Here is a 25,131-nt window from a genome sequence, read left to right as displayed (position 1 = left end):
TTTGGGCCCTTTCCATAAATATTTGCTATGTGGAACTCACAAAGACGTGGCTGCCTGGGAAGTGTCCTGCATACTGAGGAGGCAGCAGTCTTGTCACCTGCTCCCTTGGCAGACCAGAGACCTCTAAGAAGACAAGGGAGGCCTTGCATAAAGAATTTCCTGGTGGATTTTGGCCTTGACTGTTTTTAATTGTTATTATTATTGTCAAATTAAACATATTTTGAAGTATATATATTAAAAAGGGATCAGGCTGTTGACATATGATGAATGTCTTCCTGGAGTGTGAATTTTATGAAACTTCTTCGTGTTTATAGATGGCTACCAATGTTTTAATGTTTTAGCATTCTCTTCCATGTTTATATATGTAAGTGGTTTTGCAGTCCTCGCTGTGAAACCATTGTAAGTCATATACCAATGTAATACACGTTTTCTTCAAAATTTCTGAAGAAATAGAGAGCGATATTAAACTTTCTAACACTGCTTTTATTTTTCTGATTATGATCATTTAGCCATGACAAAAAGTAAAAAAGAAAAACATATCCTATATTAACAAGAAACAACCATTGTGAATATTTCAGTAACCTAAAATTCTTTTATCTTTCTGAGGATATATTTTAAAAAAGACAGAAAAGTTCAGCTATACAACTGTTGGTCTTCTTTATTGTAATTATACAGTTTAGTTATTTTACTGTTGATTGAATAAAAATGACATGAATCTTAATTATTCTAAAGAAACACCATTATCTGCCTATATTTGCTTCTGGGGAAAGAGGTACAATATAACACTTTGGCCATTTTCAGTTCCTTGCCCAAGTACAGGAAACAACAAGCACAGCAGATGGCTAGAAGGTATTGCTCCATTTTCTTCCACACAAACAGAGGTGTGGGTGTTGCTTGACCTTCTACGTGCCGCGCTGGATTGCAGAATATGGAGCTTCCAAATAGCTGATTATTTCACATGCTCAGTATATCTGATGTAGTAACTAGTACAATCTTTGAGCTGAGGTATTCCTGCAGACATAATGGAGTTTCCAACCAGCTGATTGGATATACTAAGTGTGTTAATTTGGCACCCAGTGGTAATGTTCCATATGGACTGTGTTAGGACATCTGAACTAGATCTAGTGTAGCTATGGGGAACCTGTGTCTCACCTGATATTGCTGGACTACAATTCCCCTCAACCCTGATCATTGACCATGATGGCTGGGACTGATGGGAGGGAGTGCAACATCTGAGGAGCAATCCATCTCTGTTCTACTGCAACGAGGGTAAATTGGTGTTAGTGGGGAGGCAGCATCCATTTTCTTCAAATGTGTAGTGGAAAAACTATAACATGATCCAGAAATCAGTAGAAAGGGGCCACAGTGAGTATGAATTAGTGACAGAACTGAGATGACTCATCTTACTACCATGTAGAGGACTCCCTGATCCTGAATGGGGTAACTGTGCCCCTGAAGGACCAGGTGTGCAGCCTGGGAGTCATTCTGGACTCACAGCTGTCCATGGAGGCAGTCAATTCTGTGTCCAGGGCAGCTGTTTACCAGCTCCATCTAGTACGCAGGCTGAGACCCTACCTGCCCGCGGACTGTCTCGCCAGAGTAGTGCATGCTCTAGTTATTTCTCACTTGGACTACTGCAATGCGCTCTATGTTGGGCTACCTTTGAAGGTGACCCAGAAACTACAACCAATCCGGAATGCGGCAGCTAGACTGGTGACTGGCAGCGGCCGCTGAGACCATATAACACTGGTCTTGAAAGACCTACACTGGCTCCCAGTACGTTTCCGAGCACAATTCAAAGTGTTGGTGCTGACCTTTAAAGCCCTAAACCACCTCGGTTCAGTATACCTGAAGGAGCATCTCCACCTCCATTGTTCTGCCGGGACACTGAGCTCCAGTGCCGAGGGCCTTCTGGCAGTTCCCTCACTGCGAGAAGCCAAGTTACAGGGAACCAGGCAGAGGGCCTTCTTGGTAGTGGCACCCGCCCTGTGGAACGCCCTCCCATCAGATGTCAAAGAGAAAAATAACTACCAAACTTTTAGAAGACATCTGAAGGCTGTCGTCTAAGCTTTTAATGTTTAATAGGTTATTGCATTTTAGTGTTATGTTGGAAGCCGCCCAGGGTGGCTGGGGAAACCCAGCCAGATGAGCGGGGTATAAATAAATTTATTATTATTATTATTATTATTCTAAGTGGGATTCTGCTATGACAGAGACAGCTATTTTAGTGCAACCCAGTGAGGCAGATAAATGTTAGCTATTTACAATGACCAATAATTGTCATGTGTAACTGATTGGAGGAGAGTTCTGCTTCTATTTGCCTTGCACAAAGTGACTAAGGCAGCAATCCTATATCTACTTACATAGGATTAATCCCCACTGAACACAATGGGATTTACTTCTGCATAGATATGTATAGGATTACACTGTTAATCTGTGACAACAGAAGCCAATATGTGACATTGTCACATTAACACGTTTAGGATTAAGATGATTTCAGTAGACCCAAGAGAGTTTACTGCAGAATGATACCATAGTTTGAATTGTAAAGCACTAAGAGTTGCAGGCAAAGTATCAAGTTTCTTTTCAAAAACAAAAACAAAAACCCAACAGTAGTCATTTGCTTCCAGCTCATGGGACTGCTGCCATGAAAGGTTTGAAAGATCAGAGCCTTGCATGGTTTAAAGGATTTTATTTGCTATATTGCCCTTGTGCATGATTCAAGTCATTTTGATTTTCATTCATTGAGACTGACTCTCTATGAAAGATCAGGAGGATGTTGTTTAGTGTCTAAAAGGGATTCCTGAAGCCTTCAGATATCATCAGATAGGCAGCATTTGTCCTAAGGACTGTCTTTATTCTGAATCTGGTGGCTTGGTGGCACTTAAAGTAAAGGAGTAGTGGCTACATTATCAACAATGATTAGCTTTTGATGTTATTAAAAGTGGGAGACAGCTACACAAGACAAATGAATTGATTATTTTCCATTTAGTTTGTCATGTTTCCAAGAACTGCATGGCATATCAAGCTGTGCTTGAATTTCCAGATGTATTACATATTTTTACAAGACAATTCTATATCAGATGGGTGGGGAATAATAATAATAATCCTGTAAGTATTCTGGAATAATTTCAGGCCCACTAAACATCATAGAATAAACAACCTTACTTCTTTTAAAGTGATGAGATACTACAAATGGCTTTTTAATAATGTTTAAAACTTATTTTTGCAAAAAAAAATTAGGGCTGTTGTACACATTGACATTACTTGTTTTCAGGGGCAGAAAATGTTAGTTCCAAGTGCATCAACAACAGTTTGAAGATAAATGTATCACATGGGTACAATTGTTTGAAAGCCAGGCTTGGCTGTGGCACCCTGTCAAGAGTATATTTGAAAAACCTGGCTTTGTGCTGTTACTATTACCAGTCAACTTTAGTGTATTTTTCCATGTAGAAACTAATAAAAAAATTGCCTGGGGAGGAGGTAGTGACAACATCAGATTGTTTAATATCCACAACTGTAATTCCTTGTAATGGTTTTAATGAGTTATTTATACACGCGACTTTTTTTACTTTAAGTAGCAGAAACTTGGCATTTCCCCTCCATGCATGCAGCGATACTGATCTACATGTGGAACAAGACTTGAACACAGAGAAGATTCAGGAGAATAGTCTACAGACACACAAGACTGCTGTGTCGGAAGCAACCACCACAAGTGGATAGGGGTATATGCTGACGGATGCTATTGTGTTCAGCAAAGTCTACCATTTGTGTGTGAATTCAGGCAGCCACTAGCCCCTCTTTCCACGAGACATGTTGTTGGTTTTATCAAAGATGACAGTGCTGATCATACTTTTGGCAAGGAAGATCCTTGACTAAAGGTAGGATATGTGTATCCTGTCCCTAAACTCTCCTGAATTCTGGATCAGGGCCAATATCCACACCAATTATTGTTAACTCCAATATAGTGAATTACTTATTCTAAATAAATGGCTTGGACATTGACTGAAATTTATTTCCCCACATCTCTGGATAAATGCAGAGATTTTTTATTTTTATTATTATTATTATTAGTTGACTACAGCATGGACAATGTCAATATAGCAAGGTGACCTTGTCAACATAGTCATTATCTACAGCACTGAAGTAAGCAAATTGGTCCTTTTTTTCTTTTTTGCCTGCTTCCATCTACTCTAATTGCACGTACTGAGTGCCCAGCAAACAAAATAACATTTGATTTTGTGTTCTCACTGTGCATGTCTGTTAGCTACAGAAAATGCATGCTGCACAAATAAGTTAAGAATGCAAGCACCTTTGCATGGTGATGACGACCTGTATTGGTCTAAGCTGATATTAAGGACAGGGAAGCCAAAACCATTTTTAATGCTTTCTTTTAACTTTCATTGTAAGAAAGTACTGTCATTTCAAACTGCATACACACTATACATTTAAAGCACATTTCCTCTTCTCCCAATGAATGATAGGAAGTGTAGTTTGTTAAGGGTCCTGGGAATTGTAGCTCTGTGAGGGGTAAATTACAGTTCCCGGGACTGGGGCTTTAAATGTATGGTATGTATGCAGCCTCAGTATCCCCATCAGCATTTCTGCATGATAGTTTCTCAGATTTGCAAATGCACCGCTTGCTCCAATAAAGCTAGGGACCCCTACCCACATCATTGAACTCAACGGGACTTACTTCTGAGTAGACAAAAGCAGGCAGGATTGCACCATAATTCTTATATTTAGCTGCAAGAGGTGCTTCAGACATTCTATACAAGTAAGGGAAATAAGAAGTACAGATGCATAATTGGATAAAAACCATGCACATTGTGATGCTTTCTGGGGGCTGCAGCTCCAAGCAGATATTTATAATTGCATAAGTTCTGTAAAACATTAAGGTTTATGAGGGCCATCGTTTTGGGAAACAAATTAACAATTTAAGGCATGCTCCATGAACCTGCTCCAAGATCATGAAGTACAGTGGAACCTTGGGTTACAGACGCTTCAGGTTACGCGATTTCGGGTTGCGCACCTCACCGAACCCAGAAGTACCAGAACGGGTTACTTCCAGGTTTCGGTGCATGCGCAGAAGCGCTAAATCGCACTTTGCACATGCGCTGAATCGCAACCCGCGCGTGCGCAGACCCGGTGCTGCGAGTTGCAAACGTGCCTCCCGCACGGATCACGTTTGCAACCCAAGGTTCCACTGTATTAGAGAAATGTATAGAAAACTACTCAAGCTGTGGAAAGAAAAGGAGAACCAGCATCCTTTTTACAAATGCATTCCATCTTGTGCCTTGCAAATTGTGATTTTCTTTCCCCTAATTAATGTTTCTCAAATGAGGCCAGGAGGATGCTTGGGAACAATTTGAATCCTGTGAGAAGCTATTTCCCCAAACTGTTGAATATTGAATTCAACAACAACAATTCAGGGTAAGGATTTGAGAAAGGAAAGATGAATGGAACATAATAAAGAAAATTGATTTTGTAAGAAGATTTGTTGGTGGGTGAGCGAAAAGTCAGAATAGCATCAGTGTCCATCCTCAACTAGTGTGTGGTGAGAGGTTTTGTGAGGGAAATAAGAGTCATAATGGAGGAGTATGAATAGCTTGCTTGGTTAGCTAGTTAGAAGATGAGCAGGTGGGTCTGTACCCACCCCCACCCTGCACCCCAAAAAACATTGCTAACAAACCTGATACTCTGGGATACATTTCCTCTTAATATTAATAGTCAAGAGTGAGTCAGTAAAACTGTCCCTCTCTGCACCAGTTTAGAGTACCAGGCATGCTTGCACATACGTAGAGGGAGATCACCAGTTATGTCAAAGGAGGCAATTGATCCATCTGTGCAAAGCGGTGCACATAGGGATTGGCTCCCTCTGCTATAATGGATGTTGGAGCTCCAGCATCAGATACCTGGATCAGAGCACCTTACTAATTCCTACTTAAATGGCTCCAATATTATGGCTTGGCATTTCCCTCTAATTGCTGACTGAATGAAACAGTTCAGGTTTGCTGGAAAATTCAACATGCTCATTTTTCTCCTGAAAATTGCTCTGTCTTTCCAGCTCTTACTTATTTACTTCTAAATGCTCTGAATAAAATATTATGGCAAACAACCTTTAACTAGCCAGCTCTTCATATACCTGGGGGCCAAGAGATCCCAGCAGTCATTATCTGCCCTCCTGCATTATGCATTCCTCAGATTCCAGACAATGTATGCTAACCCACCACTTTCCACAACATCACCTCAAATAGATTTGCTTGTGATGAACTTGGCAGAAAATTAATCCAGTTGACTGTGAAGGATTTCTCATCTTTTAAATATTTGCTTTTGCTTACCAGCTCACTTCCTCCTATGACATTTCAATTAGCGGCCATTCAGAGTCTCTCTGACTTTGGAAGGTCATTTTACTTTTGTTCCTTCTTGTTGCATTTTCCCTCTCAAAAGTTAGCTTGGCATTTCCTCCCCCTTTCTCCACATTTTATTCTTTTTATGGAATGGAAATTTGAGCAAGTCCATCAACATCTTAATTTAAAGGCTCTCTGATCAAAAGCCTGTGAAAACATGGCTGCAAAGAGGGGGAGGCAGCTGGGGACACTTGCCACGGGCCTTGGATGGCTAAGCTGGCCAGGGGGCCCTGCTAAGGGCCTACCAAACTTAAGGTGTCATGCCAAGAGTGCCCTGTGTCTCCCAGCCGACCGGGAGCTTAATGGGCAAAACAGCCATGGGCAAGATTATCATGCCTGTCTGTATGCACTGCAAGGCTTCAACATTAAATCTGGACCTGAATTACTGTGTACTAGCATGTAGCATCAGATCAGATTAGGTGCCACATGATGGCGCATCTTATGGACAAGACTCCTGCCCTAGGCCTCAGACAAGCTCTGTATGGGCTTGTGTGGTGATTTGCTTTGTTTTCCTCAAAATAAGACAGCTAGGCATTTTCAGCTTTCCTTTATCACTTACAATAGACTTTCATTCATATTTTATAGTAATGGGCTTCAAAACAATCTGAACTGGAATCTGCCCTTTCTGCCACTTTAGTAATTAGTAATGAGGGGTGGCCAACGTAGTGCCCTTCTGGCATTTTGGACTACAACTGCCATCATCCCCAGCTAGCCTGGCCAGTGGTAAGGGATGGTGGTAATTGTCCACAACATCTGGAGGGCACCACATTGACTATCTGTGAATTATATTCACCTCTGTTCATTAAACATTTAACCTGTACTTCTGAAGTTGTTTGTATAGTATACTCCATTCCTTTCCATTTTCCTCTCCACCACCAACACCAAAACCCTGTACTCATAGGTCTCCTATATATTTTCATTCATTGACCTATAATAGTATTTGGGTGTGGGTGTGGGTGTGTGGGTGTGTGTTGGCTTTTGATAGGAATCACACAAGGCTTACCTTGTCCTACACTTTGCTTCTAAGTAATTTAGATATGGGATGAGTAGCATGTGCATTGTTAACATATAAAAATAAGATAATGGGGTAAAGGCAGTAAATGTGGTAGGTCAAATGAGATCAAAATGGATGCTGGGTGGAGAGAGTGATCTTATAGCTTTCAAATATATTTTCTAAATCATATTAAGTCACATTAAGACATCATCTGCACAATCCACTCTCAGATATTTTCAGTGGTTGTCACAATTGGTTGAACAGAAGAGTCATCCGTTTGTGGGTCTTCACTGTGAATGAGTAATTTTAGGTAGAAAGGGACCTGATGCAGTAACTTAGAATTTTATGAGTTGTATCAAATGCTACACCTATTCAGTGTAAACCTACCGAAGCTAATGGACATGATTAACTTAAGCCTATTATATTCAATGGGTCTACTCTAAGCAGGACTCAGATACAATCCTATACTTTTACAACTCACTTTTTTACTCTTTGGCTAGTTCATACTTTGGGACTTACAAGCAAAGGTGGCTATTAGGCAATCAGATATTTAATTCATGCCCCTGCTTTATTAGTTAGGAATCTTGAGGCTTAGCAATAAATTCAATCCGCATTTCTCCACTTTGTTTCATTTGTTTCTCTTGGGATAGGCCTTGAGCATCTGGACTTTATTAAAAGCCGCCTTTTTTATCCTTCTTATTCAGTTCTGCCTGTTCTAAGCACTGCTCCTGTTCCACCAAGGTTTTCCTCCCTAAAGGTTTCTCTGACCATTTGACTACAGCAGCTGCAACTTCTGTCTCTTTTCCTCCATCAGGTGCCAACAGCAGAATTTTGTCATGCAGCCACTAGGAGTTAATTACTGACTGGATATAGCAGCCAAGTTTGAGGCCAGTCAGAATGAGATTTTATTTTTTTTACCCCGTCTTGCCTTTCTTTAATACTTTCACATTCCTGCATATTCGCTCCCTCTGTTGATGTGTCCTAATCTCATAGTTGGGATTTTCTATGACTTGGTGAGAATTGGTATTGTGTATTTAAGTATGATTGGATTTCTTATAATCACCAGAGTACCAGTCTAATCAACCTTCTTTATGATGGGCAAGATCTCCCTTATAATCATAATATCCTGAGTGTCTTCAGCACCTACAAATACAGGTAGAAAAGCAGAGGAAACAAAACAGCCCGCATAGCCACACTTTTATTTCGCCTTGAGGGGGGATGGAGTTCCAGAACAGATAGCAGAGCTGATCTGGTAGATTCTGTTTGTTAGAGAAGCCATTTCCCTTCTAAGGTTGCATTTCCTTCCAAGTGTGAGAGCTACAATTTCCAGAGTGGTTTAACCACCAATCCTCTCAGGGAATTCTGGGAATTGTAGCTCTGTGAAGCGAATAGTGGTCTCCTAACAACTCTCAGTACCCTCAACAAACTACAGTTCCCAGGATTCTTTTGGCAAAGCCATGGCTGTTTAAAGCATTATGATAGTCCAGTTTACTCCAGATCACCCCATTCTGTGGTCATGAAGCTGCAGGTTGTTACACCAATGGATTGTTTGAAATAGTGTTTTTCCCTACACCGCATCCCTAATTCATCCATGTGAACTACTGCAATATTTAAAAGCAGATTTATTCCCACCAATGAAGTAAAACTTCCAGGTATGAAAATAAAAGAAAAATCATTGAGTTTCTATGGTTTTAATATTACCCTCATATCAAAGCTAATTGCAAAAATGTTGTACTTCTTCTAGAGTCATATACAGGCTAATAAAAGATAATGATGCCCCATTTCTCAGTCAACTAACTTTGTTGCTTTCCATTGAAGTTACTATTTTTTTGGTGTTTGAGGGCTGGACAGAAGCTAGTAAGCTACTTATTGTGATAAGAATTTATAGGAATGTTACCATTTTTCTAAATGGCATGAAGCTCTAATCTGTCCCCTAAATTCCCTAAATCATTTCACACTGATGGGCAGAATTTCTGTGAAGCAAGGAACTTGAATGGGTTTCGGGAACTGGTGCTGGTACTTTAGTGACCTTTGTCCTATAAGGTCTTCTCTTTACCACACATACTGCATTGCTTTTAGGTAAGAAGAAAGCCTGTAAATCCAGTCACAAGGCCTACAGAGATTCACTTGAAGACTTGAGGGTGCCCTGGTTTTGCTTAAAGTGATTTCTATGAAGCTGTATCTCTCATTGTGCAGTATTGAAAATGATTAACTGTGATTAATCCTGCTCATGCTGAGAAAAGCTGTCTGAATGCCCCTGTCACCCATGAATTCGTTGGAGTTTGTGTTATTTTTGTATAATGTAAGTAGTTAAGAACTGCAGCAGACAGGAAATAGAATGCAAAGTTTGGATTAAATAATTTTATAGTCTATTAGAATATTACAGGGATTATATGGGGGTAGGGAGAGATCAAATAAATTATAGCATTTGATAGCCAGAATATTAATATACACTGTGAGTGGGCTCTATAAAAAAAGATCTTCCACTCAACTCTGATTTGAATGACAAATTGCCCACCTTAGTTTCTATTTGAAGGCTATCCTCGTAGCAAATATTCATTTTGCTAGCTTTTATAAATGATAAGTACATTGTCCTAGAGATTTCTGTATCCTCCTCCTCTACCCTTCCTGAAGTGTACAGTGGGTCAGGCCTCCTCAATCATTCTGTCACGTACATTGCTGTTAAGGAACAAACACTACTATCCACTGTTTCCCCTTGACGCTGATTTAGACTTGGAGTCCATTCTTTGAACTCGTGACTTTGGAAGCAATTTTGTTTTTCTTTATCTGTTGGTATAATGCTCTCACACTATGCGCAAAAATATACATAGCTGAAAAGGAGAGTGGGGTGGAATACCAAATAAACTTTAGTTCTTTTTAAATTAAAAAGAAATAAGTAAATGTCATCTTTTTGTGGGGGGGGGGGGTCAACAATTCCATTACAGGATAATTACAAATGCTTTGACTGTCTGGAAAGAGGCTGGGAAGAGGCAGTTAAGGAACATTGCATCCAATTTCTGATTGTGGCCTGGCAGACCAAGCAATAGACGGGTGGCCCTTTAAAGCAGCACACACGGCAACTGGCACTGCGCAACTGGATAGGGCGTCCCTCATATAGAGAATGAGCAATGGCTGTCAGATGGAAATGGTTATGTGAACAGAATGGCACACTAGCCATCTGCTCATAGTTTCTTTCTTGCTATCAAAATCCACAGGACAGAAACAAGAGGTGATGCAATTTTTCAACACAAAGCTACGGAAACAGTGGGATATAGAGGGAGATGGCCCTTCAAGACTCAAAACTTTTAAAAAGTTCCAGCCTTTTATGCTGAAATAAACAATGGGCACTCTAACACTGCTTTAAGGAGCTATCCAATGAAAGTTGGGACTAGCACAGCAATCCTATACACACTTTTACCTGGGAGTGAATCTCAATGGGATGCACTTTTGAGTAGACACAAGTAGGATTTTGCTGTATGCTTACTGGGGAGTAAGCCCCACTGAATGCAGTAAAATGCATTAGAATTTTGCTAAACATCTCACTGGTTTCATTGGAGTTGCTTCACAACAATAAGGATTTTGCTTAATTTTTAATGAAGCTGCCTGCCCGTACCATTAAATTATAGCATCCTGCAGTGAACTGCATGACCCAGGAGCTCAGCAAAAACAGGAGCCACAATTTCTGTGAAATTGAAACTTGAATCAGCCTGATACTATGCACACTTACTTCAGAGCAAGCCCCGTGGAACTCAGTGAACTGAACATTTGCTATGTATGGCAAAAGCCAAAGTTCTGTGAAATTTGCTCAATGAATTATTTACAACTGGATTCTTGGCCCTGATTGAGGAATAGGTAAATAAAACAATAGTGTGCACGCTTTTGTTGGAAAGCGGATCATAATCATCAATGGTGCTTTTGAAGAGCACCTTTCTGAGAAAACATGGAGAAGGAGTAGGATGGTTCCAAGCTCACTATTAAGATGTAAGTTACTCTGCCCTTGACAGCACATGAGACATTGGTTCAGAGAGTACAGGACATTTGTTTGGTTATCATATCAAAGTCATGTGATAGCCTACTTAATACCTCCATCAGTACTACTAAGGGTCTTTAAAGTGTCTGGGAGAAAGATATGGGTGTAGAGAATGACAATGCAGTGTAGAATAGAATCTACAATTGGAAACCTTTCAGGTCTGCCTCTGCACAAGTCAGAGAAAATTTCCTTAAATTATTGCAACAGTGCACCTGGTGGGCAAGGGTCTCATTGATGCTGAAGAGGGTGTCCAGCTAGAGGTACTACGTACATCTTTGGTGGGAATGTGTGAAAGTGTTGGGAAGAGAGTACTTTGAGAAATGGAGATCATCAGAGAGAGACAGAGGCCATGGGCTGTGCCTGTTATCTATAGTCATGGATGAGAATGAGAGAACTTTATGTAAGATACAGGTTTTGCTCATGATTGTGGCAACTAGGCCTGTTGCAACACAGTGCTGGAAATATGAATGCTGCATGTCCATTGACAAATGGCATGACAAACTGCTCTGCCTCCGATGGAAAAGCCTTACACAGCGTCAGCATGTTATTTGAGGTCAATCACTTTGAAACAAGGCAAAGCTCTATTTACTTCATGAACAGGACTGATACAAGAAGACATATCCCATCACAGTATGACCATATCTTAAAAGCTTGAACTAAACATTTGGACTCCTCTGACATGGAGCATAACCCATAAAAACAGAGAGCAGAAGCTGTCTGGTACTGGTTGACAGGCAATGTTTAAGTTTTCAAAATAATAATTAACTGATAAAAGTTTAAATAAAAGAACAGATACTGTAACAATGCTGTGAGATTCTTTGCTGTTTTCCTACAATAGTCTAACAAAGCACGACCACTTGAATTTGAACATTAAAATGAACTTTTTATAGATTCAAATTTTACTTGATTTATTTATTTATTTAGTGAGATTAGACATTATTACACTTTTGACTTAAAAAGGAGGGAAAGCATATCCTATTCACAGTCTAGACTCTTAATATGATACTTTAATAGTTTGTATAGAATAAAGCTAGCAACGGAATAAGTGGAATGTTGAAGCTGACACGAGCTAGCAATAAAGCCTAAATTCCTTATATCCTCCTTTACCAATTATGGTAACTCTTATGCTGCAGGATTCTTACATTCAGGGTCGGGGAAAGCACATACTACAGGTGAAGATTCCAACGCTGAATGCTTATTTCAAAAGGGAGGGAGGGGTAGCAACAACAGCTCTGTGACAGAACACCTGCTTTGCCTCCAGAAGATCCTATGTTCAAGCCCTGGTGTCTCTAGTTTAAAACGATTAGAGATAAGGTCACAGGAAAGATCTCTGCTTGAGACCCTGGACAGTGGCTGCTAGTTAGAGTAAACCTAAGGTGGGGAACATTTTCCAGGCAAGGGCCACATTCCATTCTAGGCAACTTTTCTAGGGCCACATGCCCGGGGGGGGGGGGGCAGAAGCAAAAGTGGGCAGAGCAACAAATGCAAATACTACCTTTATACAGCAGGGTATAACCCCTCTATCTTCCACAGTTCAGTCAGGCAAAATAACCTCATGTTGTAAAGCAGAACTGATGAAATAGAGAAGCCTGGGCTATATTTGAACCCTGGCCCTGAGGTTCCTCCTCTCTGAAGCAAATAATATGGAGCAGGATGACCTTGTAGTATGGCCTGAAATAAGACCGTTTCCTGTATTTACAAAAAGTTCTTGTCCAAACAATGGAAAAAGAGTTCTGGCCCAGTGCCACATGATATACCAGGTTTTATGTGTAAGCTCTTTTCTTTAAATGCAGGGTTAAATCTTCTGCCTTTATCTTTGTCCTGAGTTTTAAATACCACCAGTTGGTACAGCCCCAACGCATTAGCCATATCCAGATGTTAAACTGAAAGTGATGCCCTTTGAGGTATGCACACAGCATCTGAAACAGTTGTCCTGTCAGTTCATGAAGCTGCTACTGTATGTGATATGGGAGCAGGCTATGGAAAGGTTGCTTGCTCACTTGAATGCTAGGACTATCCTCTATCAAAGGCAACTATCTCATCCCATAATGATCCACACACAGTGTTCCTCTCTAACAGTGCAGGGTGCACCAAGGTAGGAGAGTCAACAGTGGATGTCATGCAAGGCCTGTGTTCCACACTTGACCTCTATCCAGTTGCTTGCTGCAGCATATTAGGATGAAGAAGGGGAGGGGGCACAGCAGCAGTGATATCAGTATGGTACAAACACGCCGGTAGAGGCAGCCAGCACATTAACATTGCACTGACTTTGGCATGCCCCTCCCTCCTTCTGTCCCAGTATGCTGCAGTGACTCAGCCAGACTCAGCCCCACTGTCCCATCCGCTGCTGGGCAGAGCACACGCTTTATGTGCAGAAGGTCCCAGGTTCAATCCCTGGCATCTCCAAGCAAGGCGGAGAAAGGCTTCTTCCTGGAACCCTGGAGAGCTGCTGCCCGTCAGTGTAGGTAATATTGAGCTGGATGGCTCAGTAGTCTGATTTAGTAGAAGACAGCTTCTTTATGTCCCTAATAAGCCTCGCTCTGAAAATATTTCAAGAGTTTGAAGGTTTGCATACTGATACTGTAGCATTTTAATTATGTATGTCCCTGCCCCTCCCCTCTGATTAGCTATTGTGCTTGCACAAAACCGTCCAACTTGGTTTAGAAAAATGCTGGTAGTAAAAGATGCTGCCTAGTACACATGAAAAAAATCTGTCTGTGCAACCCAGTCCTTGTCTGTGTTTCTCAGTTGCCTCCACTCAGAGGCATTCTGCATGAGACATTAACCTTACATTCACTATCCAGAGCTATTAATTTCACTTGACTTCGTGTCTTAAGGTTAAAATCATTAATCAGAGTTTCTATCATTAGCTCACTTTCCTCTTCTATTAAGTGATTGTGATCACTTACTATTAATGAGTCATGAAGTTTTAATAAATTTTTCTTAGTGCGAGATTGCTAAACAGTAATTATGACACACAAGGTATGGATGGTTTCCTCCTCAATGTAAATTTTTGCCTTATGTTGATTAAAGAAAACCAGAAAACAACTTGTGGTTTGAGGTGCCCATCTCTACCATTTTTATAGGCAATTTAAAAAAAATCTAACACATATCTATTCTTTCATTATTGGTAGATCTGTTGTATATATGAATCTTTATGAATAAATGTTCTGGTTGTGTGTGGTTTACATAAAATGTAAAGAGGCTGATTACAAAGCCCACAATTAAAATATGTAATAGCAAAATCCCATGCATACGTACTTAGAAGTATGTCCCATTGTTTTCACTGGGGTTTATTCCCAGATGTGTATAGAATCAGGTGTTTTATACATTTAGGACATTTATATACTGCTTAATCATTAGCATTTCTAAATAATGGACATAATAATAAACCATACAGAGAAAAAAACACTAAAAAGTCATCATAAAGCCAAACACTACCTTAAAATGCCTGCTGGAATAAGAAAATCTTTGACCTATTCCCAAAGTTTTGCAAGAAGGCTGCCTGCCTAATTACAGCCCAACTCTTCTTGGACTTTTATTTCTTTTGCAGCTGTAGGTGGGCAACAAGATTAATCTTCACCTTTCCGTTCTAATACCAAAACAGCATAGCAGTAGTCATGCCATAAAAGTCATGTTTGCATATATGGCTTAGATTCCACCCCCACCCCCCGCCCAAAAGAAAAATATCATGAGGCAACCAACGCCACATGCATTGCTCTGTCTTGGCTGGTTCTTCTGTGTTTAATTGACTGTTTAACACACAACTGCCACCCTTGCACCCATTTAACCATAGGATACATAAATGTGATATAAAAAGAAGCTAACCTGGACCATGAAACAATGTGAAAGGTGCATTAGGAAAACCTAATTTGTACTGTTTGTAGCTTTACTCCAGCTTATATTTATACCAATATTGGTACTGTGTCTCATTAGCAGTCCACATTTTATTAGGACCATTACACAGGCATTTATTGATGCATAGGAGCCAAATGATCTGGACGGAACAAATGGTAGAAAGGGCTATAATTGTGTCCAGATGGATTCACTAGTATCTTTGAAGACATTATGAGTGCTGTGACTGCTGGAGAATTTGCATTTTGACAGTCTGCTAGAACAGTCTGATAGAAGCTGGATTTCTAATGTCTGACCTCAAATTGTGTCTTTTGATTAACCCAAACTTAGCTTTTCTTATCTCTGGAAAGGTCTCACCATCCACAGAATCACTACTTTGAAAACTTCTCTTTCAGAGTCAAATGTATAACTTGTCTCATATGATATTGGCCATCGGCAACAATTATTTATACTATCATTTGTCATAATCCCTTCAGAGGACCAGTGAATATGTGGAGGGATTGAGGTCCTTGGGATCATGATCCACTCCTGGCTTTCATGCATTCATCTGCTCTTTCAGATGTGGAACACGTATGCATGAAGGCTCTTCTCCCCATGCAACTTGGTGCCCTGAAAATGCAGAATATACACAGAGAAAGAGAGAGAGAGAGAGAGAGAGAGAGAGAGAGAGAGAGAGAGAGAGAGAATATGAACCTACATGTGCACAAGTTGTATATACATGGGCTCTGTTCAGAGAACCAGGTGGGAAGCAGGAACCACTGACGTGAACCTGACCGCTGCCCTACACATTCACTGGTCCTCTGAAAAGCACCTATGCTGTCTGGAATCTCAACTCAGCTTGTTTTCAAAGGTCTGAGAAACTGCTGGCTGTGATCTAAGCAAAGTAAAGCAAGTCACACTGAAGAAGGGGTTGCTGGTGATGCCTAATTAGTTGTAGAAGGGAAAATCATCTTTTGACCCAATTCATGTGACCACAACCATGGGTTACAATGCAATGTGGATGGAGCCCACTCCATATTTCATCAGGCAAAATGGGTTCGGTAATTTGGCCCTGGAAGTCAGATGGTATTCACCTACTACACCATTGGCAGGTCCTTAAAACTTATTCCTATATATAGTTCTGATACAGAGAGATGCTGCATAGAACTGAGAATCTGTATGCTGCCTGCATTCCTTCCTTTAAAGGATGCCAAGTGTCATAGTTCAGAGATTTTGGATGCGTTTCCTTTGTGCCTGGGATAGCAAAAGCCAAATACTGCTAGTCTCATTATCCCAGCTATATAGGCGATTCAGAAGCTCTTGGAAGAAGTAGGAAAAATCTATAAAGTTTATTATCATTCTACAGACTGTCTCATGTTGGCAGAGTTCAGTATGAAACAATATTAACACTTTCAGTCAAAAACTTCTTTGGCAACTAAGGAAGGGCATACATTTAGCACATCCAATGCACATTTAAAGCAGATGACATCCCCCAAAGAATCCTGGGAATTTTAGTTTCCCCCTCAAAGAGCTCCAATTTCCCAGCATCCTTAACAAAACTTAGTTCCCAGGATTCTTTGAGCAAGGTTCTTTGCTCTAAGTATGTTTTGCGGATTTTCTCAAAGATTCAACATAACTGATTTCTGAGAGGGGATCAAAGGAGGTGAGGGGTCTGGAGGCCAATTCAGAAGAGGAAAGAATTAAGGAGTTTGGGTATGTTTAGCCAGGAGGCGAGAAGAGATGATACTGTCACATAGTTGATGGAGCAAATTTGTTCCCTGTGCTTCCAGAGGTTAAGATCTGAACTAACAAGTGCAAATGGAGGATTTATAAGGAAGAACTTCCTGATGACACAAGCTGCTCAATAGTAGATCGGACTGCTTTAAGAGATGATGGATGCTTCTTAACTTTCCACCTGATTGCCACCTATCTGGGATGCTATAGCAGTAGATTGCCTGCATCAACAGGGGTTGCTGACCTTTGGGATCCTTTCCATCTCTGTAATTAGAATACAGGCAGCATGCTTGCACACTGTCCCATGTCAAACTCCCTACCAATAGAAAAGAAGAAAGGTTCTAATGTAGCATTTTCTCTATGCTAGTTTAGTTTTCTGTATGCACCAAGCAAAATGGCACCAGGGCACAAGTAAGATAGGATTGGATCCAAGAACACCTGGCAGAAGGCAGGCAAATAGGCAAGCTATATTACAGTATAGTACATCCCTCCTGTGCTGGTCCAGGGGGGAGGTTACCGTGGGGCGAGGTCCAGGACCTGAGTCGAGGGTCGGCAGACAGTCCTCCACGGGCAAAGCAGGGTCCACAGCAAGGAGCCGGGCAAGGACAGGAACTCGGGGAACCGGACTGGGTGCTGGCCGAAACAGCTCTTCAACGACGTTGCTCCCGCAACCTGGGACCGGGCTGACTGGCCTTTATCTTCTCTGAGGCCAGGGGCGGTCCCGGCCCCCAGGAGACCTGCCTCTTCTGGCCTTAAAGCGAGCACTCCACCTGGGAGAAACCAGTTCCCTCTGCCTCTCTGCCCTGCGCCTCTGCAGTTCAGGAGAGGCTGAAGGGTTACTGGACCCAGGGGGAGACTCACTTGTAGGCACTGAGTCCTCAACCACCTCCGAAGCTAGAGTGGATTCACCTGGTGCCTGCTCCTGAGGATCCGGCACAGGTGCAGGCGCTTCAGAATCAAGGCCCTGCCCCAGTTCAGCCAGCCCTGGAGGCGGGGACTCCTGTGCAGGCTGGGATCCCTCCGGTTCAGCCTCTGAATCTGATTCCCAGGCCATCACACCTCCACTTGGATGCACCAGTTATCATAAATGTCACTTCCATCCGAGTGTTGCCCACTGACATCCCCACATCTTCCAAAGTGATTACATGGGGATTTCCAAAAGTATGAACCCAACTACATTTAAGCCTTTCAGTTTAATAGTACACCGTTATTTAAGCAATAGCTGAACATTAACAGTGGATAAGCAGGATGCCATTCTATCCAAAGTAATCTTTATGCCAAAAAAAGCATTAATAACGGTCATTTTATCACTTTGGGTAGGGATGATTAACTGATTAGGCCAATATTGTCCTGTGACTATTGATTGTTTCTGATTATCCTTTCTAGAAAAGCCTAGGTCCCAGCTTCCACTACTTTGCTGTAAGCAATATTGTGAAACCATAAATTCATAATTCTTATCTTTACTGTGCTGAACAAGTGTCTTTGTGTGCTTTTTACAAGGCCCTGCAAGGCTGTGCGTTTTGTGTTTCATCACTCTCTAGGTACACCTTGCCTTTTTAAAAAATAATGTGAGGTTTTAAGCAAAGAGAAACACCATTTTAATTTGAAACAATAATGCAATACCAAGGGAGTTATGGCTGAAAGTTCATAACCATGTGTCTATCAGAGGTAATTTCAGTTTAATTGCATCTAAAATTGATGACCAGCTAACAAATAGAGAATACTCATAATGGCTTTATTTAAATATCCAAGGTCAGTTTATGTTTATGAGCAGCTTTCAAAAAGTGAGAAATGTGGGCTGGTGGATTCACCCCAGCTTGAATACTAGCGCACTGCAGCAGCTTTCCATTCCAGGGATCCCCATCTACCTCCACCAGTGAATGCCAAATTACAATGCGCTTTTCCAGACAAGATAGCACCCTCTATAAAATCCTTCACAAGAAAAATCTCTTCTAGTTTGTTTTCTGGGCCAGTTTCAGTTGCATCTATGCTTGCAAGCTATTCAGTGCTTAAGTGGTCCTCAAAGGTTACAATGTCCATATAAGTTATAAGACATGATATGGTAACCTAGGACACAACAGGGCTTCCTGAATTAACCCCGTGTTAATGAGTGAAATGGCTGGCCAAGCAAGAAAAGTGACTCCACAACACCATTGCAATGGCTACAACAGCTTCCCTTTTTATTTTATGAAGTGTTTTTCCTATCTTAGTGCCATCCACCAGTGGGAAAGGGCATGTGAAGATTCCAACATCTTCATAAACCACTTGGATTAAGGAATTGAGGGGATGCCAATCAAATTTGCAGATTACACCAAACTGGGAGGGCTAGCTAATGCTGTAGAAGACAGAATTAGGATTCTTGAACTTTGATCCTTAGATACCAAATGGATTTCAGTTTTGGTAAGCTTCTGTCCTGTTCATCATTGAACCACCAGATTTTCAACACTATCCTAGTAAAGCCTGCTCCTGATGTTTTCCATTTCCACCACATTCACTAAAGTTGGCTTTTTGACTTCCCCATAATGGAGAAGGGCTGTTGTTACCCTGACTACTAGTGACAATCTAAGCTTGACAACCAGCTGATATGGAGCGTTGATGGGCCATGCCTGAGTGACCAGCTGTAATTATGTACATGTTGAAAACACCATCTGACAACATGCTGAAGTACACTAATGCATTGAAAACAATTGCCCTTAAGCAGAGCACTCTTCAAAATGAGGGACAAAATGAGGTATATAAAATCCTCTGGGAGGACCTTAGCTGTGAATATGAATTTAAGTGAACCTGAAGAGAAAAAACAGAAACAGGCTTGAGAATGAAAAGTGACATGAGTCTCTCCTTGTGTTTATTTAAATCTCCCACTTATAAAACTAGTGACATTTTACAATCTGCAAAGCCTCTTCACAAAATACCTCAGCCACCTTCTGTCAAACCTCTAGCAGAGGACAGAAACCTTTTGCACAAAGCCCCGTCCCTACAGAACGCCAGGCATTGCTGGGGTTTTTATAAGTGACAGAGGGTGTTTATTACATGGGAAATCACCATCTTTTCATAGGAAATTGGTCCCCTCGTGATTTATGTGTGGATTATCTCCATGCCAAAGTAACAGAAGGCTGAATGCTCTGATGATTTAAACTGTGTATATGTTGAACATTTGTAAGCTCAATGTTTGTGGTCAAAATGCCCTAGAATGGTGATGTTACAAGAAACCAGAGGAACAGAGCCATTTAAAAATATTTATTATGAGGCAAATATCACCTTTTTGCAGGAAACTAAGGAGGAAAACATTTAAGGAAACCTTTTGATGTTCATTCCAACTATAGCAATCAAAGCTTCATTTGAACAGGCACAGTGAAATATGTCATAAATCAATAATCTGCATCATATGCTGACCGGAGGAGGGGATGCTATGTAAATATGGCCTGGACACTGGCCATTTGGCAGAAGCAAGGAATTTGTTTGGGTGAAGGGGGTCCATCAAATTAGCAGATTAGAGAGTATAATTTATGGAGAGAGACTGAGGTAAAATACAGTTCTGCCTTTGTTATCAATCCCCTATTCACTAGTCTTGTAAAATACAGTTCTTCACAGAATCACATTCTCCAGGATGATAATGTAGCCATGAATTGATAATAAATAATCAAGTGGGAAAGGGGAAAAAACATAAGGTTTTTTTCAGGGGGATCAAACTTGTAGAAGATGTACAGTATAATATCTGAGGAGCTAATACAGGCTAAGTTCATACCATACATTTAAAGCATATTTAAACGACAGTTCCCAAGAGTATTGGGGGGGGGGTTCAATGTGTGGTGTAGATGCAGCCCTAGGTCCTGCTCCTCAATATCTTTAGCAGCAAGGAGTCTAAATCTAAATCTTCTTAAAGGTAAAAAATTAAATTCCAGTGCTTGTGTGGGGATTAGGGAGGGTAGAAGGGGGGAAAAACCCATAGGATTTCATTTACGGTAGTTTAAGTATGAACAATTAGAGAGGATAAATTCTTGTTATTTCATTCCAAAATGCTCTATTTTCTGTTGATACTTCCCTAAATGAAAGAATGATCACACCAAACTATAAGCATACAAATGTAAAAGGGTGTTGGAAAGGAATAAAGGAGCAAAAAAACAAAACAAAACAAAACAGGCATCAGAGCGAAAGTCAAACAATGCTTCCTTGCAAAAGAAAAGTTATCCAATTGTCCATGTAGAGCAGTTCATGTAGGGCAGTTCAAAGGTGTGCTTATTCATCTCCCTCTGTGATAAATATCTAAAATTTCTATTAAAATGTAATGTAGCCATGAACTGATAATAAATAATCAAGTGAGAGAGGGCAACATACATCACAGTGCTGTGTTTGAATGGGATAATTCTAGAAGATCTGTATGTGTGTTCTCCTTGCCTTACCCCATTTCACAAAGGATTGAGGCCTAGGGTTGCGAGGTCAGGAGATCAAAGACCCTGAAATTTCAAGGCCCAAATCTGATATTTAGGAGTAATCCTACTGATGTCACAAGGAGGGCCCCTGGTGGTATCATTAAGCATGAAATATTAACCCTGAAACTTAAGTTTGTGAATGGCTCTTATGAACAGCAGATGTTAATAATGCAATTGCCAGTTAGTACTTTAAGCATTTAATTTCCTTCTCACCTCACTATTTACCCACACACACCCTTCACCAATACTTATATCATTATACAATTGACTACTCTTTAAGGTGCCCCACTACATTCTTGCTTGTTCAGAATAAAATAAAGAATATACATTGGAACATGTAACTTTAATAACAGCGCATGAGATCACCTGCAGTGCAGGTCTACCTTTCTGGCATATAAATCAATCTAGAAGAAGAGAGGAGCGATTAGGGGGGCGTGGTGTCACTATCACAAAGGAAATTAACATTCTGAACCTCTTTCTGAAATCACAATTTATTTCCCAAGCCCTGTGTTTAAGGCACAGTATGTGATGGGTGTTCCAGTCCACTTAAGTAAAGATGTCAAAGATACTCTTCACCTTTCAAAACTTCTATTTAATAATAATAAAATAATAATAATAATAATAATAATATCTTTATTATCATTGCCCCCTTCGGGGACAACGAAATTACTTGACTGCTCTATAAAAACACTAATTAAACAATACAGTATAATACAGCAAGGGAGATTAGATGACTTTCAAAGTCCGGGCTTCCCATTCAGGGCCGAGATCACTCTGGAGAAGAAGCTGTTCTTATTTCATGCACAGACGCAATTTATTCCCCAAGTTCTGTGTTTAAGACACAGTTGGAGGGGCCAAAAATACCACTGGGCTAGCAGAAGGCCCCTTTCAATCTAGATTTTATTTGAAACAGTCCTGGTGCTGGAAGGGAAAAAACCTTGCTGGACTGGGATTGGGAACTTCCCAATTCAGCCTTTTATTTTCTTCTGCCTCAAAGGCAACTCCCACATCAGTCATTTACCCCTGAAATGATTTTCTAGTCTCCACTTCACTCTAAATGAAGATAAATAAATAAAATACCTTTTCCAGGCTCTCCAGTCTCCACTCAGTCTCCCAGCACTCCTGTCTCCTTGGGTCAATGTTTATCCTTGCCTCCTCAGAGCTGGATCCAGAAGAAGTAGTCATCCAGTAATTGTGGAAGGGAGAAGAGGCAACAGGTTTGGTTCCTGCTGCTGCTCTTCTTCATATGCTTTGTTACCTTTTGTGCCCCCCCCCCATGCCAGGCTCATATGTGCACTCATAACTGATTGAACTCCCCTAAATCTGCCTCTGCTCATAACCTTCTCCTATTTAGCCCAGTCCATTTTTTCTCTCTTCTTGTACCATCCCTCTCACCTCTGAACCCTGGAGGCAAGAGGTTAAATGGGAGGAGGAGGGCACCTGCCCTGAGAGGTTATGCAATTATTTGCAACCAGCTCCTGCTGTGCTGAAGCCTGCAAACTGCATGCACAGTCTTGATCTTAATAGTAATTAAAACTTAAAGGTGCTCTTCCCCACCTGAAGATCCAAGCCCCTACTACTTGGGGGGCTGTGGTCACAGGCAAACTTGAAGAATTCAGATTTTCCCTGGGGGTCTGGCAACCCTAAGAAAGAGACCAGGGGCTGCTTCCTCAAGTGTAGACTTTGAATCCTGAAATGCAGTGTGGAGGGGAGCTGGGGAGCTTGTCTCTTTGGCAGGAAATGGTGGGCACCATAGCACCTGCAGGCACCATGTTGGTAAGGCCAGATGTAGGTAATATTAAACTAGGTAGCCTAAGGCCGCAGGTTTAATCCTCGGCATAGTACTGGCAACTGAAAAGATTTGTAAATACGTGGGGCAGGGAGAAAGGAGGGATACTGAAGACATAACATCTCCCCCTCCTCCAAAGCATTATCTTGAGTTTGGGGGCAGAAGTGAAATTCAAACCCAGGTCTTTGTGGCTTATCATGGCTCACAAGTTGAGTGCCAGCATTGCACCAGGAGTCTTCTTGTAAAGACTTCTTGCCCAGGCTCTCCCTGATCCATAAGATAGAACTGTTGTTTATGGCGAACACTTTTCTATTTTCTAAATTTCTATTTTAAATCTTTCTTTCTTCTTTCTTCTTTTACTCCTTTTTTCTTTCTTCATTTATTCTTTTCCCCCTCTTTCTTTCTGAATATTGCTTTATAGATGTATAAATTATGTTTATGTGTCTATATTAAATTTGTTCTGTATTTTTCTTATTTGATATTCTTTTTTGTATTCAATAAAAATTATTAAAAATAAAGTAAAAAAGAAAGATAGGACCTTGTTTTTATTTGTCTGAATTCCCTGAAATTCTGTTTTCAACATGCATTTATACTATTGTTTTACCAATTTTGTGCTGGATTCTTGTTTAAGATGTATTGCTTTTACAATGTGTGCTGTGTGTGTTTTGGGTTTTTTTTTAAATTAAGCAGTTTATAAATGATTTTAAATAAAATACATGTTCACATTGATTGATCCTGAGGCAAACACCTTACTAGGCCCAGCAGACATATTTTAACTAAAAGAACTACTGAAACCGTAGGGAATCCTAAGTTTATTTGGGATGGAGACCACACAGTGACAAAAGCAGTGTGTTCATTTGTTTTACAGGTATGACGGGTTCAAGAGCCCTCAGAGCACAAAAAGTTGGCAACTCAAGCTGAAAGGAAGGAGCCAAGCCTCCGCTGCCACAGCTTCCCTTCAGCCTGCTTCTCCTGGTGCTGGTCCCTCCCTCCTCCCCTCCTCCCACTAGTAACTGCCATTTTCCCCTCAGCCGTCATGTCCTTTTTGTGACATCATAGGCCACCTGTAGCTAATGGCAACAGCTGAGGAGGCATCAGCACAACCTCCCTAGCTAGCTAGTCCTGACAACTGTGGTGGCACCTCAGCAAAGATTTGATCATTATTAAAAATATTTATAGCCCATACTAAACTCAGGCTTTTGACCATAGGTTATCTGTCTTTGAAGAAAAAGATGGAATGGACATTTGTGAGGGACAGGGATATTTATTTAGAAAGATAAGGTGGCTTGCACTTAGGCCCTGCAGCACTCTTCATTGCTTTCACAGGAGAATGGGGGGGGGGGGGCGTCTTAACAAAGCCTCACCAGCTTATGGCCCTGTGGTCCTCTGCATTGCTTTCATGTGTGGTTTTAAGAAAGCTTCTCACGGGACTGGCTTCACACATCCACAGGAGAAAAGAGCACAGAGAAAATAAGCTCTTACCCAGATTGCTCCACCACCTTCTGCTTGGCAACTTCGTCCGCTATCTTCACCCTGCCACCTTGCATAGGTTCATCTATTCATGAATATCCACCAGTTTCCTTTCACAGATCATCTTCACGTACATACATACGCACATTCAAAACCTCCCATCGGCCAGCTTTCAACTGCCTTCAAGTCATAATCCCTTTCAGGAAGTGAACTTGCCTTATTATCCTGCCACAGTATCCCACAGCCAGATGATCACCTCCAGCAAACTACCAATTTGCCTCCAAACAACTGAGGGAAAAGAGTGCTGAATGTCTCAGCTGTGTTCTGCTGGGGAAGAGGAAATGGCTCACCTTTATATTCACTCAGCTGCCATGTACTTTGTTGTCCATAGTCAACGGCAACAGCTGGAGATGCATCAGCATAGTCTCCTCAAGCTTCAG

At 41.1% G+C, this 25,131-nt stretch overlaps 1 protein-coding gene and 1 long non-coding RNA gene across 5 annotated transcripts in view; one reads left to right on the top strand and one right to left on the bottom strand.

Annotated features, from left to right (window-relative positions):
• Window positions 1-369: 369 nt before the first annotated feature.
• On the bottom strand, window positions 370-24,813 carry LOC308477454. Its single transcript, XR_013986575.1, has 3 exons — window positions 24,704-24,813; window positions 22,513-22,594; window positions 370-1,011 (listed from the first exon to the last, which is right to left on the bottom strand). It is a non-coding gene; the product is annotated as an uncharacterized lncRNA (long non-coding RNA).
• The window catches only part of LOC308477450 (uncharacterized protein), a 119,923-nt gene continuing 118,658 nt past the window's right edge, over window positions 23,867-25,131 (top strand). The window contains exon 1 of one of the 4 annotated variants that reach the window (XR_013986566.1): window positions 23,867-25,131. The gene's annotated coding sequence lies outside the window, so the exon portion shown is untranslated. The other 3 variants (XR_013986567.1, XR_013986568.1, XR_013986569.1) reach the window with 3 other exon arrangements.

The sequence above is a fragment of the Podarcis pityusensis genome (genome assembly GCF_964106645.2).
Source record: "Podarcis pityusensis genome assembly, chromosome: 5".
NCBI classification, from domain to species: Eukaryota; Metazoa; Chordata; class Lepidosauria; order Squamata; family Lacertidae; genus Podarcis; species Podarcis pityusensis.
Note: the sequence above shows the minus strand (reverse complement) of the source record. Positions and strands in the feature narration are given on the sequence as shown.